Source organism: Budorcas taxicolor, chromosome 2, assembly GCF_023091745.1.
Source record: "Budorcas taxicolor isolate Tak-1 chromosome 2, Takin1.1, whole genome shotgun sequence".
NCBI classification, from domain to species: Eukaryota; Metazoa; Chordata; class Mammalia; order Artiodactyla; family Bovidae; genus Budorcas; species Budorcas taxicolor.
This window is the reverse complement of record NC_068911.1, coordinates 53,812,419-53,828,937: the sequence shown is the minus strand read 5'-3', so window position 1 is coordinate 53,828,937 and position 16,519 is coordinate 53,812,419.

The following is a 16,519-nucleotide window of genomic DNA, read 5'->3' as shown; positions in this document are numbered from 1 at the left end:
TCACCAGGGAAGCCCAGAAAATATGACATATTTTGGGAGTCACAGTTTTTATATTCTAAGTAAGAAACAATAGAGTACACCCTCCCATATCCCCTGTTTAAAAAAAAAAAATTCTTTTAGCTTTAAACCTAAGACTAATGATAACACTAAGGCTGTTTGCTCAGTTAATTGAACAGTGCTTAGGTTCATGTATTGGGTTGGCCAAAAAGTTCATTTGGGTTTTTCCAGATCATAGAAAAAAACAAGAGGATTCCAGAAAAACATCTACATTAGCTTCATTGACTAGGCTAAAACCTTTGACTATGTGGATCACAACAAACTATAGAAAATTAAGAGATGAGAGTATCAGACCACCTTACCTGCCTCCTGAGAAATCTATATGCAGGTCAAAAAGCACCAGTTAGAACTGGACATGGAACAATGGACTGGTTCAGCATTGGGGAAAGTGTACATCAAGGCTGTATATCATCATCCTCTTATTTAATTTAAATGCAGAGTTCAGTCGCTCAGTCATGTCCGACTCTTTGTGACCCCATGAATCGCAGCACGCCAGGCCAGGCCAGGCCAGGCCTCCCTGTCCATCACCAACTCCTGGAGTTCAGTCAGACTCACGTCCATCAAGTCAGTGATGCTATCCAGCCATCTCATCCTCTGTTGTCCCCTTCTCCTCCTGCCCTCAATCCCTCCCAGCATCAGAGTCTTTTCCAATGAGTCAACTCTTCGCATGAGGTGGCCAAAGTACTGGAGCTTCAGCTTCAGCATCATTCCCTCCAAAGAAATCCCGGGGCTGATCTTCAGAATGGATTGGTTGGATCTCCTTGCAGTCCAAGGAACTCTCAAGAGGCTTCTCCAACACCACAGTTTAAAAGCATCAATTCTTCGGTGCTCAGCCTTCTTCACAATCCAACTCTCACATCCATACGTGACCACTGGAAAAACCATAGCGTTGACTAGATGGACCTTTGTTGGCAAAGTAGTATCTCTGCTTTTCAATATCCTGTCTAGGTTGGTCATAACTTTTCTTCCAAGGAGTAAGCATCTTTTAATTTCATGGCTGCAGTCACCATCTACAGTAATTTTGGAGCCCCAAAAAATAAAATCTGACACTGTTTCCACTGTTTCCCCATCTATTTCCCATGAAGTGATGGGACCAGATGCCATGATCTTCGTTTTCTGAATGTTGAGCTTTAAGCCAACTTATTCAGTCTCCACTTTCACTTTCATCAAGAGGCTTTTTAGTTCCTTTTCACTTTTTGGCATAAGGGTGGTGTCATCTGCATGTCTGAGGTTACTGATATTTCTCCTGGCAATCTTGATTCCAGCTTGTGCTTCCTCCAGCCCAGCGTTTCTCATGATGTACTCTGCATATAAGTTAAATAAGCAGGGTGACAATATACAGCCTTGACGTACTCCTTTTCCTATTTGGAACCAGTCTGTTGTTCCATGTCCAGTTCTAACTGTTGCTTCCTGACCTGCATTTAGGTTTCTCAAGAGGCAGGTCAGGTGGTCTGATATTCCTATCTCTTTCAGAATTTTCCACAGTTTATTGTGATCCACACAGTCAAAGTCTTTGGCATAGTCACAATAAAGCAGAAATAGATGTTTTTCTGAAACTCTCTTGCTTTTTCCATGCAAAGTACATCATGTGAAATGCTGGGCTGGATGAAGCTCAAGCTGGAATCGAGATTACAAGGAGAAATAACAACCTCACATGTGGCAGAAAGTAAAGAGGAACTAAAGAGCCTCTTGGTGAGGGTGAAAGAGTGAAAATCGGGCTTGAAAGTCAACATTCAGAAAACTAAAATCATGGCATCCAGTTCCATCACTTCGTGGCAAATAGATGGGGAGAAAAGTGGAAGCAGTCACAGATTTTTTTCCTCGGGCTCCAAAATCACTGCAGATGGTGACTGAAGCCATGAAATTAAAAGAGACTTGCACCTTGGAAGAAAAGCTATGACTAACCTAGACAGCATATTAAAAAGCAGAGACATTACTTGTTGAAAAAGTCCCTCTAGTCAAAGCTATATTTTTTCCAATAGTCATGTATGGATGTGAGAGTTGGACCGTAAGGCTGAGTGCTGAAGAATTGACACTTTTGAGTTGTGGTGTTGGAGAAGACTCTTGAGAGTCCCTTGGACAGCAAAGAGATCAAACCTAAAGGAAGTCAGTCAAGGAGTCAATAAAGGAAATCAACCCTGAATATTCATTGAAAGGACTGATGCTTCAATACCATTGGCCACCCGATATGAAGAGCTGACTCATTAGAAAAGACCCTGATGCTGGGAAAGATTGAGGTCAGGAGGAGAAGGGGACAACAAAGGATGAGATCGTTAGATGGCATCATCGACTCAGTGAGTCTGAGCAAACTCCAGGAGATGGTGAAGGACAGGGAAAGCTGGCATGCTGCAGTCCATGGGGTCACAAAAAGTTGGACACGACTGAGCAACCGAATAACAACAAAACCTGACTTCCATGATTTTAGGCATTTTGTACAACTTATATAAATAAATATGGTACCAGAAATAACTTTAGTCAATTCTAATGGGAATTGTACTCTGAGCCCACTCACAAATGCAATGGAGATTATAACCCTCAACACTGGAGTTGAAATAGATACTTCAGTTTGGACCCCTCCCGAGGGCAAGCCAGGCCATAGCCACATTTGTCAGGCCCTGGTCCCCATCTAGGAGACTATGGAGTCTTAACAGAAATGATGCAGCCCCTGGAAGAGTCATGCAAAACTCAAACTCACATGGAATTGGTTGTAATAGAAAATAAGATTTCATAAATCATAATGAGAAATTTAGCTGCCAAAGAGATTGACGTTCACATTCTCAAGGGAAATTAATGTGTAGGCACTATAGGAAAGGAAAGGGATGGAGTTAGGAGGTATTTGACAGCTCATCAGGGATCCTTCTGGAGAAGGCAATGGCACCCCACTTGAGTACTCTTGCCTGGAGGATCCCATGGGTGGAGGAGCCTGGTGGGCTGCAGTCCATGGGGTCGCTGGGAGTTGGGCATGACTGAGCGACTTCACTTTCACTTTTCACTTTCATGCATTGGAGAAGGAAACGGCAACCCACTCCAGTATTCTTGCCTGGAGAGTCCCAGGGACAGAGGAGCCTGGTGGGCTGCCGTCTATGGGGTCACACAGAGTTGGACACGCCTGAAGTGACTTAGCAGCAGAAGCAGCAGCAGGGATCCTTCAACTACATGCTGGAAAAATGTTAAACTATATGGGGTGCTGCTTTATCTACACTTCATAAAATCACCCTTTAGCTTTCTTTTTATAGATGGATTTCTTTATCCTAATATATATGCAGTGAAACAGCTTAATTCCAACAGTAAGCTCTCTAAACCAATTGTGGGGTTAATTTCTTTTGTCTTTGGTTTTGATGTTCTCTCTATCAAAATAAATATTTTTCCTTTGACTTGTTTTCTTTTTCCCTTTATTTTGAGCCTCTGTTTAATTTGGAACTGTGGACCTGGAACTGGACTCTGTCCAGTGAGTTTACTTTTTTTTGATAAAAGCATTCTCAGTTTGACTAGAGAAAAACTGATTTCTAGACAATCACAATTTATAATGTTAAGTACCAAAAAGTTAGTATTGATAAAACCAATTATAAATGATGGAGAAACATTATCATTAGATACACATGGAAAGTTTCTTAGGGGAAAAGTAACTATTTTCTTTCTAAGATAGCTAAGCTTAAAGATCACATTTTAAAATTATCTGCGGTGTTTATCAAAACATTGGAATACCATTTTTCTCCACATTGCTATAGTAGATGACTCTCTGTCTATTTCTGTTGGGAAAGTTTACATGTTGAGAAGTAAATGGTATTTTTTAAACCTTTGGTGGCAAAATCTTTCTTGATTGTACCCTATATTTCCTGTTTTTCAAACCTACATTTGCTATGGTTGTAAATATTCTACAGTCCTGTAGGGATATTCAAATTTCCCACATGATTTAGTCTTTTATTTTTCCTTCTTATGTTCTTCTGGTTGACTAGAAGTTTCATAATTCATATATTTACTAGTTCTAATCCCTGTAGACCTTATTAAAATACTAGACTAACTCCAGACAGTCTGATTCAAAACAAACCAGATAATTACATTCCCAGGAGTCTCTGGGCTTATTATATTTGAACATCTTAGTTAAGAACATTTCCTAAATACTGTAATGAAAGGTAGAATTGTAGCTATTAAACAATGTGCATTGCATATCAAAATAATTTTTATTTATATATCCTCATATTTCAGTCTGGAAAATAAAGATTTGTTTTATGTAGAAAATATTTTAAAGTGAATTTATTCAGTTTAAATTTATCTCTAATATCCAGCATTTTGAAATAAAAACTACCTTGAAACCCTGATTTCTAACTTCAGTCAGTTCAGTCGCTCAGTTGTGTCTGACTCTTTGTGACCCCATGGACTGCAGCACACCAGGCCTCCCTGTCCATCACCAACTCCCAGAGTTCGCTCATACTCATGTCCATTGAGTCTGTGATGCCATCCAGTCATCTCATTTTCTGTCACCCTCCTGTCCTCCTGCCCTCAATCTTTCCCAACATCAGGTTCTTTTCCAGTGAAACAGCCCTTCACATCAGGTGGCCAAAGTATTGGAGTTTCAGCTTTAGCATCTATCCTTCCAATGAACACTCAGGACCAATCACCTTTAGGATGGACTGGTTGGATCTCCTTGCAGTCCAAGGGACTCTCAAGAGTCTTCTCCAACACCACAGTTCAAAAGCATCAATTCTTCAGTGCTCAGCTTTCTTTATAGTCCAACTCTTACATCCATACATGACTACTGGAAAAACCATAGCCTTGACTACACGGACCTTTGTTGACAAAGTAATGTCTCTGCTTTTCAATATGCTGTCTAGGTTGGTCATAACTTTCCTTCCAAGGAGTAAGCATCTTTTAATTTCATGACTTCAGCCACCATCCACAGTGATTTTGTAGCCCCCCCCAAATAAAGTCAACCACTGTTTCCACTGTTTCCCCATCTGTTTGCCATGAAGTGATGGGACCAGATGCTGTGATTTTAGTTTTCTGAATGTTGAGTGTTAAGCCAACTTTTTCACTCTCCTCTTTCCCTTTCATCAAGAGGCTATTTAGTTCTTCTTCACTTTCTACCATAAGGGTGGGAGATGGAAATGGCAACCTACTCCAGTATTCTTGCCTGGAGAACCCCATGGACAGAGGAGCCTGGTAGGCTGCTTGCTGTCCATGGAGTCGCACAGAGTAGGACACAACTGAAGCAACTTAGCAGCAGCATCTGCACATTTGAGGTTATTGATATTTCTCCCGGCAATCTTCATTCCAGCTTGTGCTTCATCCAGCCCAGCATTTCTGATGATATACTCTGCATCTAACTTAAATAAACAGGGTGACAATATACAGCCTTGATGTACTCCTTTCCTGGTTTGGAACAAGTCTTGTTCCATGTCTGGTTCTAACTGTTGCTTCTTGAACTGCATGCTGATTTCTCAGGAGGCAGGCCAGATGGTCTGGTATTCCCATCTCTTGGAGAATTTTCCACAGTTTGTGTGATCCACACAGTCAAAGGCTTTGGCATAGTCAATAAAGCAGAAATATATGTTTTTTTGGAACTCTCTTGCTTTTTCCATGATCCAGTGGATGTTGGCAATTTGATCTCTGGTTCCTCTCCCTTTTCTAAAACCAGCTTGAACATCTGGAAGTTCACAGTTCATGTATTGTTGAAGCCTGGCTTGGAGAATTTTGAGCACTGTTTTACTAGCATGTGAGTGCAATTGTACAGTAGTTTGAGCGTTCTTTGGCATTGCCTTTCTTAGGGATTGGAATGAAAACTGATCTTTTCCAGTCCTGTGGCGACTACTGAGTTTACCAAATTTTCTGGCATATTGAGTGCAGCCCTTTCACAGCATCATCTTTTAGGATTTGAAATAACTCAACTGAAATTCCATCGCCTCCACTAGCTTTGTTCATAGTGATGCTTTCTAAGGCCCACTTGACTTCATATTCCAGGATGTCTGGCTCTAGGTGAGTGATCACACCATCGTGATTATCTGGGTCATGAAGATCTTTTTTGTACAGTTCTGTGTACTCTTGCCACCTCTTCTTAATATCTTCTGTTTCTGTTAGGTCTATACCATTTCTGTCCTTTATTGACCCCTTCTTTGCATGAAATGTTCCCTTGGTATCTCTAATTTTCTTGAAGAGATCTCTAGTCTTTCCCATTCTATTGTTTTCCCCTATTTCTTTGCACTGATAACTGAGGAAGGCTTTCTTATCTCTCCTTGCTATTCTTTAGAAATCTGCATTCAAATGGGTTTCAGTTCAGTTCAGTCGCTCAGTTGTGTCCGACTCTTTGCGACCCCATGAATCGCAGCACGCCAGGCCTCCCTGTCCATCACCATCTCCCGGAGTTCACTCAGACTCACGTCCATCGAGTCAGTGATCCCATCCAGCCATCATCCTCGGTTGTCCCCTTCTCCTCCTGCCCCCAGTCCCTCCCAGCATCAGAGTCTTTTCCAATGAGTCAACGCTTCACATGAGGTGGCCAAAGTACTGGAGCTTCAGCTGTAGCATCATTCCTTCCAAAGAAATCCCAGGGCTGATCTCCTTCAGAATGGACAGGTTGGATCTCCTTGCAGTCCAAGGGACTCTCAAGAGGCTTCTCCAACACCACAGTTTAAAAGCATCAATTCTTCAGCACTCAGCCTCCTTCACAGTCCAACTCTCACATCCATACAGGACCACAGGAAAAACATACCCTTGACTAGACAGACCTTAGTCGGAAAAGTAATGTCTCTGCTTTTGAATATACTATCTAGGTTGGTCATAACTTTTCTTCCAAGGAGTAAGCGTCTTTTAATTTCATGGCTGCAGTCACCATCTGCAGCGATTTAGGAGCCCCCCAAAATAAAGTCTGACACTGTTTCCACTGTTTCCCCATCTATTTCCCATGAAGTGATGGGACCGGATGCCATGATCTTCGTTTTCTGAATGTTGAGCTTTAAGCCAACGTTTTCACTCTCCTCTTTCACTTTCATCAAGAGGCCTTTTAGCGCCTCTTCACTTTCTGCCATAAGGGTGGTGTCATCTGCATATCTGAGGTTATTGATATTTCTCCTGACAATCTTGATTCCAGCTTGTGTTTCTTCCAGTCCAGCATTTCTCATGATGTACTTTGCATATAGGTTAAATAAGCAGGGTGACAATATACAGCCTTGACGTACTCCTTTTCCTATTTGGAACCAGTCTGTTATTCCATGTCCAGTTCTAACTGTTGCTTCCTGACCTGCATGCAGATTTCTCAAGGGGCAGGTTAGGTGGTCTGGTATTCCCATCTCTTTCAGAATTTTCCACAGTGTATTGTGATCCACACAGTCAAAGGCTTTGGCATAGTCCATAAAGCAGAAATAGATGTTTTTCTGGAATCCTCTTGCTTTTTCCATGATCCAGCAGATGTTGTCAATTTGATCTCTGGTTCCTCTGCCTTTTCTAAAACCAGCTTTCCAGAAGGGAAAGGGAAAAATATTAATGGCACAAAAATTGACCGATGATAAAAAGGAAATTCTATAGGATTTGGATGGGGATGACCTGACCCCTCCTCCATACTGGATAATGATGCGCCTGCCTCCCAGTGCCCGACCAAGACCGGAGACCCCCTTACTGCCCAATCCAGGGCCAGATGAAGTCCTTCAGTAGCTGCTGCTTCTCCGCCAGCTCTTGCCAAGGTTGTAGAGCTGCCACCTTGGCAGGCTCTGATCCTGGTGACAGAGGCCTCTGGCCAGCACTTCCAGGATCTGGCTCCAGCCGAACCACCCAAGGTATACCTGCCTCTCCCAGTGATTACTGACAAGAAGGGGAGCGAGATGTAGGGGACAGGAATGCAAAAGTAGGAAGTCAAGAAACACCTGGAGTAACAGGCAAATTTGGCCTTGGAGTGCAGAATGAAGCCCGGCAAAGACTAATAGAGTTTTGCCAAGAAAATGCACTGGTCATAGCAAACACCATCTTCCAACAACACAAGAGAAGACTCTACACATGGACATCACCAGATGGTCAACACTGAAATCAGACTGACTATATTCTTTGCAGTCAAAGATGGAGAAGCTCTATATAGTCAACAAAAACAAGACCAGCAGCTGACTGTGGCTCAGATCATGAACTCCTTATTACCAAATTCAGACTCAAATTGAAGAAAGTAGGGAAAACCACTAGACCATTCAGGTATGACCTAAATCAAATCCCTTATGATTATACAGTGGAAGTGAGAAATAGATTTTAAGGGCCTGGATCTGATAGATAGAGTGCCTGATGAACTATGGAATGAGGTTCATGACATTGTACAGGAGACAGGGATCAAGACCATCCCCATGGAAAAGAAATGCAAAAAACAAAATGGCTGTCTGGGGAGGCCTTACAAATAGCTGTGAAATGAAGAGAGGTGAAAAGTAAAGGAGAAAAGGAAAGATATAAGCATCTGAATGCAGAGTTCCAAAAAATAGCAAGAAGAGATAAGAAAGCCTTCTTCAGCGATCAATGCAAAGAAATAGAGGAAAAGCACAGAATGGGAAAAACTAGAGATCTCTTCAAGAAAATCAGAGATACCAAGGGAGCATTTCCTGCAAAGATGGGCTCGATAAAGGACAGAAATGGTATGGACCTAACAGAAGCAGAAGATATTAAGAAGAGGTGGTAGGAATACACAGAAGAACTGTACGAAAAAGATCTTCATGACCCAGATAATCACGATGGTGTGATCACTCACCTAGAGCCAGACATCCTGGAATATGAAGTCAAGTAGGCCTTAGAAAGCATCACTACGAACAAAGCTAGTGGAGGTGATGGAATTCCAGTTGAGCTAATTGAAATCCTAAAAGACGATGCTGTGAAAGTGCTGCACTCAATATGCCAGCAAATTTGGAAAACTCCGCAGTGGCCATAGGACTGGAAAAGGTCAGTTTTCATTCCAATCCCAAAGAAAGGCAATGCCAAAGAATGCTCAAACTACCGCACAATTGCACTCATCTCACATGCTAGTAAAGTAATGCTCAAAATTCTGCAAGCCAGGCTTTAGCAATACATGAACCGTGAACTCCCTGATGTTCAAGCTGGTTTTAGAAAAGGCAGAGGAACCAGAGATCAAATTGTCAACTTCTGCTGGATCATGGAAAAAGCAAGAGAGTTCCAGAAAAACATATATTTCTGCTTTATTGATTATGCCAAAGCCTTTAACTGTGTGGATCACAATACACTGTGGAAGATTCTGAAAGAGATGGGAATATCAGACCACCTGACCTGCCTCTTGAGAAATCTGCATGCAGGTCAGGAAGCAATAGTTAGTACTGGACATGGAACAACAGACTGGTTCCAAATAGGAAAAGGAGTACGCCAAGGCTGTATATTGTCACCCTGCTTATTTAACCTATATGCAGAGTACATCATGAGAAATGCTGGACTGGAAGAAACACAAGCTGGAATCAAGATTGCCGGGAGAAATATCAATAACGTCAGATATGCAGATGACACCACCCTTATGGCAGAAAGTGAAGGGGAACTAAAAAGCCTCTTGATGAAAGTGAAAGAGGAGAGTGAAAAAGTTGGCTTAAAGCTCAACATTCAGAAAACGAAGATCATGACATCCAGTCCCATCACTCCATGGGAAATAGATGGGGAAACAGTGGAAACACTGTCAGACTCTATCTTTGGGGGCTCCAAAAATCACTGCAGATGGTGACTGCAGCCATGAAATTAAAAGATGCTTACTCCTTGGAAGAAAAGTTAGGACCAACCTAGATAGTATATTCAAAACAGAGACATTACTTTTCCGACTAAGGTCCGTCTAGTCAAGGGTATGGTTTTTGCAGTGGTCATGTATGGATGTGAGAGTTGGACTGTGAAGAAGGCTGAGCGCCGAAGAATCGATGCTTTTGAACTGTGGTGTTGGAGAAGACTCTTGAGAGTCCCTTGGACTGCAAGGAGATCCAACCTGTCCATTCTGAAGGAGATCAGCTCTGGGATTTCTTTGGAAGGAATGATGCTAAAGCTGAAACTCCAGTACTTTGGCCACCTCATGTGAAGCGTTGACTCATTGGAAAAGACTCTGATGCTGGGAGGGATTGGGAGTAGGAGGAGAAGAGGACGACAGAGGATGAGATTGTTGGATGGCATCACTGACTCGATGGACGTGAGTCTGAGTAAACTCTGGGAGTTGTTGATGGACAGGGAGGCCTGGCGTGGTGCGATTCATAGGGTCGCAAAGAGTTGGACACGACTGAGCGATTGAACTGAACTGTACTCTGCCAGAGAGCCTGAGGGAATGAAAGAGATCAGACAAGAGATTTGCAATGCTAGCTACTACTCTCAGAAAGTCTATCTCGGGCCCTCCGGAAAACCTCCTCTGCCCCAGGGACAGGACAGTCCTTCAACCAGTCCCAACGGAGGCCCCGGGCCCTGTTACAGCCAAACCAGTGTGCCTGGTGCCAAGCTTTTGGCCACTGGAAGAATGAATGCCCTAAGGCAAGGAAGGAAGAGTAAGCTCCCGCAGTTGTGGGTTTGCTGACTTGGAAATTAAATAGGGCTGTGAGGAGCCTGGTGGGCTGCCATCTATGGGGTAGCACAGAGTGGGACACAACTGAAGTGACTTAGCAGCAGCAGCAGCAGCAGCAGCCTGGGCTCAGAGATATCAGATCCCAGAGAACCCACGTTAACCTTAAAAGTGGGGGACCAAAACATTGACCTCATGGTGGATACAGGAGCAGAACTGTTGGCAGTAACAAATCCTATGGCACCACTGTCCAAAAAGACTACCGCTGTAACTGAGGTATCGGGAGAAGAGATGATTAAATTGTTTTGCCAGCCCAGAAAATGTCAGATGGGAGGGTACCAAGAGATTCATGAATTCCTCTACATTCCTGAGTGCCCAGTACGCCTGTTGGGAAGAGACTTGCTCTCCAAACTAGGAACACAAGTGACTTTCCCCCCTGGGGAGAGGCCCACCTTCCGGATGGACACTATGACTTATTTGCTCTCTCTCTCAAGAACCCCCCCTCCCCAAGATCAGTGGAGATTGCATGAGCCTCTGAAGGCAGACCCGGGTGGGCTGGAAGTTACCTAAGCCCCAGTAAATCTACCTTATTTACATGCTAGGTGGACAAGATCTGTGTGTCAATGGTATGAGTATATTGCTGCCTTATTCGTACCCTTTATAGGGACAACAGATATCATGATTAAAGTAGAGGCCTTGACTAATTTCACAAAACAGGCCCTCCTAGATAGAACAAAAGCCATCCAAGCCTTAAATGAAGAGCAAATCCAAATGAGAAAAGCAGGAATTCAAAACAGAATGGCTTTGGACATACAGCTGCTCAAGGAGGGACCTGTGCTATAATTAAGGTTGAATGTTGTGTATACATTCCTGACTTATCTGGCAATGTATCAACTGCTTTAGATGACATGAAAAGCCAGGTAAAAGCAATGTCAAATGAAAACATTCCTTTCTGGACTTCAGTCCTATCTTGGGTGAAGGGTGATTGGTGGAAAACTATATTTATCACTGTCATAGTTGCCTTGATAGTTCTGCTTTGTGGAACCTGAATTTTACAATGTATTATGAACTTTGTAACCTGAAGGTTGATGTCATTCTCCCAAATTGGTGGTCGGAGAGCCATGGTGCAATATATCCCTATGAGTGATGCTCATAATATGAGTTAAAAGCATCAAGAGGGGGGAATGAAGAAGGAATTCATAGGGCCTGGATTCCATCTTAGGCCTGTTCATGGTGATCATGCTCAGCCACCTTTCCAATGGACTCTGAACTCTGTGTTTAGTGCCTATGAAAACAATAACAGAAGGATAAGACCCTCTCCAGACAGCAGAACTTGAAGATCGTATCTAGGTTACTCATCGCCTATGAGAAAACATACACTAATCACCCCTTCCTCCAGACAGGCCATAAATTTTTCTGTATCTATTGGAGTATAACCTTGGGTTTATTGATTATTGGCTAATTGTTTGACTGAGCACATGAGCACACAGTACGTGAATGATGGGGTTATTGGGATTGTATTTTCCTTGGTTTATGTAAGTCTCAACGAATTTGGAGTGGTGGGCTCAGACACGTACACATGGGATATAAAAGATGTTCACAAATGCTGGTTGGGGTCCTTGGCTAAGAGGAGACTCTGCCTTGGGCCCACCGGTGTAATAAACTGCACTCCACTATCTGCATTGTCCTTCTGAGTGAGTTTGTTTCCTGGAAAGCATGGCTACAATACTAACCAAGGCTACCTACAAATTCAATGGAATCTCTATCAAATTACCAAGATTATTTTTCACAGGATTAGAACAAAAAGTTTACAATTTGTATGGAAACCAAAAGACCACAAATAGCCCAAGCAATCTTGAAAAGAAAAATGGAGCTGGAGGAACCAGGCTCCCTGACTTCAGACTATACTATAAAGCTACAGTTGTCAAAACAGTATGAAACACTATGTTACTTGCACAAAAACAGACATTTTGATTAATGGAACAGGATAGGAAGTCCAGAGATTAAACCCACACATTTATGGTCACCTCAGTCAGTCAGTTCAGTTGCTCAGTCATGTCTGCCTCTTTGTGACCCCATGGACTGCAGCACGCCAGGCCTCCCTATCCATCACCAATTCCTGGAGCTTACTCAAACTCATGTCCATTGAGTCAGTGATGCCATCCAACTATCTTATCCTTTGTCGTCCCCTTCTTCTCCTGCCTTCAATCTTTCCCAGCATCAGGGTCTTTTCAAATGAGTCAGTTCTTCCCATCAGATGGCCAAAGTATTGGAGTTTCAGCTCTAGCATCAGTCCTTCCAATGATTATTCAGGACTGATTTCCTTTAGAATGGACTGGTTGGATCTCCTTGCAGTCCAAGGGACTCTCAAGAGTCTTCTCCAACACCACAGTTCAAAAACATCAATTCTTCAGCGCTCAGTTTTCTCTATAGTCCAACTCTCACATCCATACATGGTCACCTAATCTATGATAAAAGAGGCAAGAATGGACAATGGAGAAAAGGCAGCATCTTCAACAAGTGGTGCTGGGAAAACTTGACAGCCACATGTAAACGGATGAAATTAGAACACACCTTAACACCATACACAAAAGTAAACTCAAAATGGATTAAAGACCTAAGTATAAGGTTGATACAATAAAAATTATTAGAGGAAAACCTAGATAGAACACTCTAAGATAAACTGCAGCAAGAATTTTTTTCAATTTACCCCCTAATGAAAATAAAAACAAAAATAAACATATGGGACCTAATTAAATTTAAGAGCTTTTGCATACTAAAGGAAACCATAAACAAAAGAAAAGACAACTCACAGAATGGGAGAAAGTATTCGCAAATGAAGGGACTGACAAAGGAGTAATCTCCAAAATTTACAAACAACTTATGCAGCTCTATATAAAAAACAACCCAATCAAGAAATGGGCAGAACATCTAAACAGACATTTCTCCAAAGACATACAAATGGCCAAAAACACATGAAGAGATGCTCAATGCTCAATATCACTAATTATTAGAGAAATACAAACCAAAACTAAAATGAGTATCACCTCACTGTTGTGAATTGCCATCATCAAAATTTCTACAAACTATAAGTGCTGGGCAGGGTATGGAGAAAAGGGAAGCTCCTACACTGTTAGGTTGGAAGATAAAGTAAAAGAAGTATATATATTTACATATATTTGTATAACTTTACATCTGAAACACATTGTAAATTAACTGTATTTCAATAAAAATTAAGAGCTTGCATGGCACAGGAAATCACTGACAAAAGGAAGAGATAAACTTTTGAATGGGAGAAAAGATTTGAAAATTATATGATGATAAAGGGTTAATATCCATGATATATTAACAGTGTACCCAACTCAATACCAAAAAAATAAAAAAAATAGGCAGAAGACCCAACTAGACATTCTTCCAAAGAAGACATGTAGATGGCTAACCAGCACACGAAAAGATGCTCAACACTGCTGATCAGAGAAATGCAAATCAAACCCCAATGAGATATCACTTCACAATTGTTAGAATGACCATCATTAAGAAGAATGCAAATAACGATTGTTGGCAAGGATGCGGAGCAAAGGGAAATCTAGTACTTTGTCAGTGGGAATGCAAATTGGTGTGGCCACTATGGAAAATGTTACAGAGATTCCTCAAAATACATAAACATAGAACCACAATATAACCCATAAATTTTTCTCCTGGTATAAAAATACAAAAGTGAAAACACTAGTTTGAAAAGATACATCCCAGTGTTCATAGCAGCATTATTTATAATAGCCAAGCTAAAATATGGAAACAACCTCAGTGTCCATCAATAGACACATGGATATAGATAAAAACACATGTGCACATGTGCACACACACATACTTGTACATACACATGCATACAATGGAATATAACTCAGCCATAAAAAAAAATAAAATTTTGCCGTCTGCAACATGATTGGACCTGGAGATTATCATGCTTAGTGAAATAAGTCAGACAGAGAAAGACAAAAAAAAAAAAAAAAAAAAAAAAATACTGTATGTTATCACTTACATGTGGAATCTAAAAGACAAAACAAATGAATGAAAATAATGAAACAGGAGCAAACTCACAGACAGAATAAGCTAGTAGCTACCAGTAGGGAGGGGAAGGGGTGGACAGGCATGATAAAGGCAGGGGATTAAGAAATACAAATTACTATGTATAAAATAAACAAGATACAAGGATATCACAGGGAATATAGTCAATATTTTATAGTAAGTTTAAAAGGTTTATAATCTGTAAAAATATTGAATCACTCTGTTGTACACATGAAACTAATATATTGGTAATATTGTATTAAATCAATCAACTATACTCAAAAAAAGTAATACATTTTAAAACTTCTTGCTGCCAAAATAATCAATTGAAGTTTAAAAATAATATGTTTGAGAATTATCAAGATCATAGTCCTTTTTTAAATGCACTATTCCTTAGTGCATATACAGTATATAGAAAAATTAGGAACTGAGATTCTTTAAATTGTACTTTTGCAAAGTTTTCTCATAAAAAGTGTACAAATTAGTGCTGTTGCTATATTTTATTTTCAAAATCCATGTTACTTGTATAATGGTTTTATTATTTTATTTAAAGTAACTATATAGTTAGTACTACAAAGAGAAATAGTCAGAATCTAATTATTAAAAATCCTTCAAGCTAGGCTTCAGCAGTACGTGAACCGAGAACTTCCAGATGTACCAGCTGGATTTAGAAATGACAGAGGAACCAGAGATCAAATTCCCAAATTCTGCTGGATCATAGAAAAAGCAAGGGAATTAAAATCTACTCTGCTTCATTGACTACGCTACACAGTGTGGATCACAACAAACTATGGAAAACTCTTAAAGAGATGGGAATACCAGACCATGTTACCTGTCTCTTGAGAAACTTGTATGCAGGTCAAGAAGCAATAGTTAGAACCAGACATGGGACAACAGACTGATTCAAAATTGGGAAAAAAGTACGTCAAGGATGCATTGTTACCCTGCTTAATTAACTTACATGCAGAGTACATCATGGGAAATGCCAGGCTGGATGACTCGCAAGCTGGAATTTAGATTGCTGGGAGAAATAAACAATCTCAGATACCCAGATGATACCACTTGAGAAAGTGAAGAGGAACTGAAGAGCCTCTTAAATGAAAGGTGAAGTCTCTCAGTTGTGTCCGACTCTTTGTGACCCCCATGGACTGTAGCCTATCAGGCTTCTCCGTCCATGGGATTTTCCAGGCAAGAGTGCTGGAATGGATTGCCATTCCTTCTCCAGGGGATCTTCCTGATCCAGGGGATCGAACCCGGGTCTTCCGCATTGCAGGCAGACGCTTTACCGTCTGAGCCACCAGGGAAGCCAGAAGGGTAAAATACAAGAGTGAAAAAGCTTGCTTAAAATTCAACATTTAAAAAAACTAAGATCATGGCATCCAGTCCCATCACTTCATGCAATTAGATGAGGAAAAAGTAGAAACAGTGACATATTTTATTTTGGGGGGCTCCAAAACCACTGTGGATGGTGACTATGGCCACCAAATTAAAAGATGCTTGCTCCTTGGGAAAAAAGCCATTACAAACCTAGAGAGTGTATTAAAAAGCAGAGACTTTGCCAACAAAGGTCCCTATGGTCAAAGCTATGGTTTTTCCAGTAATCATGTATGAATGTGAAAATTGGACCCTAAAGAATGCTGAGCACTGAAGAACTGATGCGTTTGAATTGTGATGCTGAAGAAGACTCTTGAGAGTCCCATGGGCAGTAAGGAGATCAAATCAGTCAATCTTATAGGAAATCAACCCTGAATATTCATTGGAAGGACTGATGCTGAAGCTCCAATCCTTTGGCCACCTGATTTGAAGAGCCGACTCATTGGAAAAAACCCTGGTGCTAGAAAGATTGAGGGCACAAGGAGAGGATGAGAGATGGTTGGACAGCATCACCAACTCAGTGGACATGAGTTT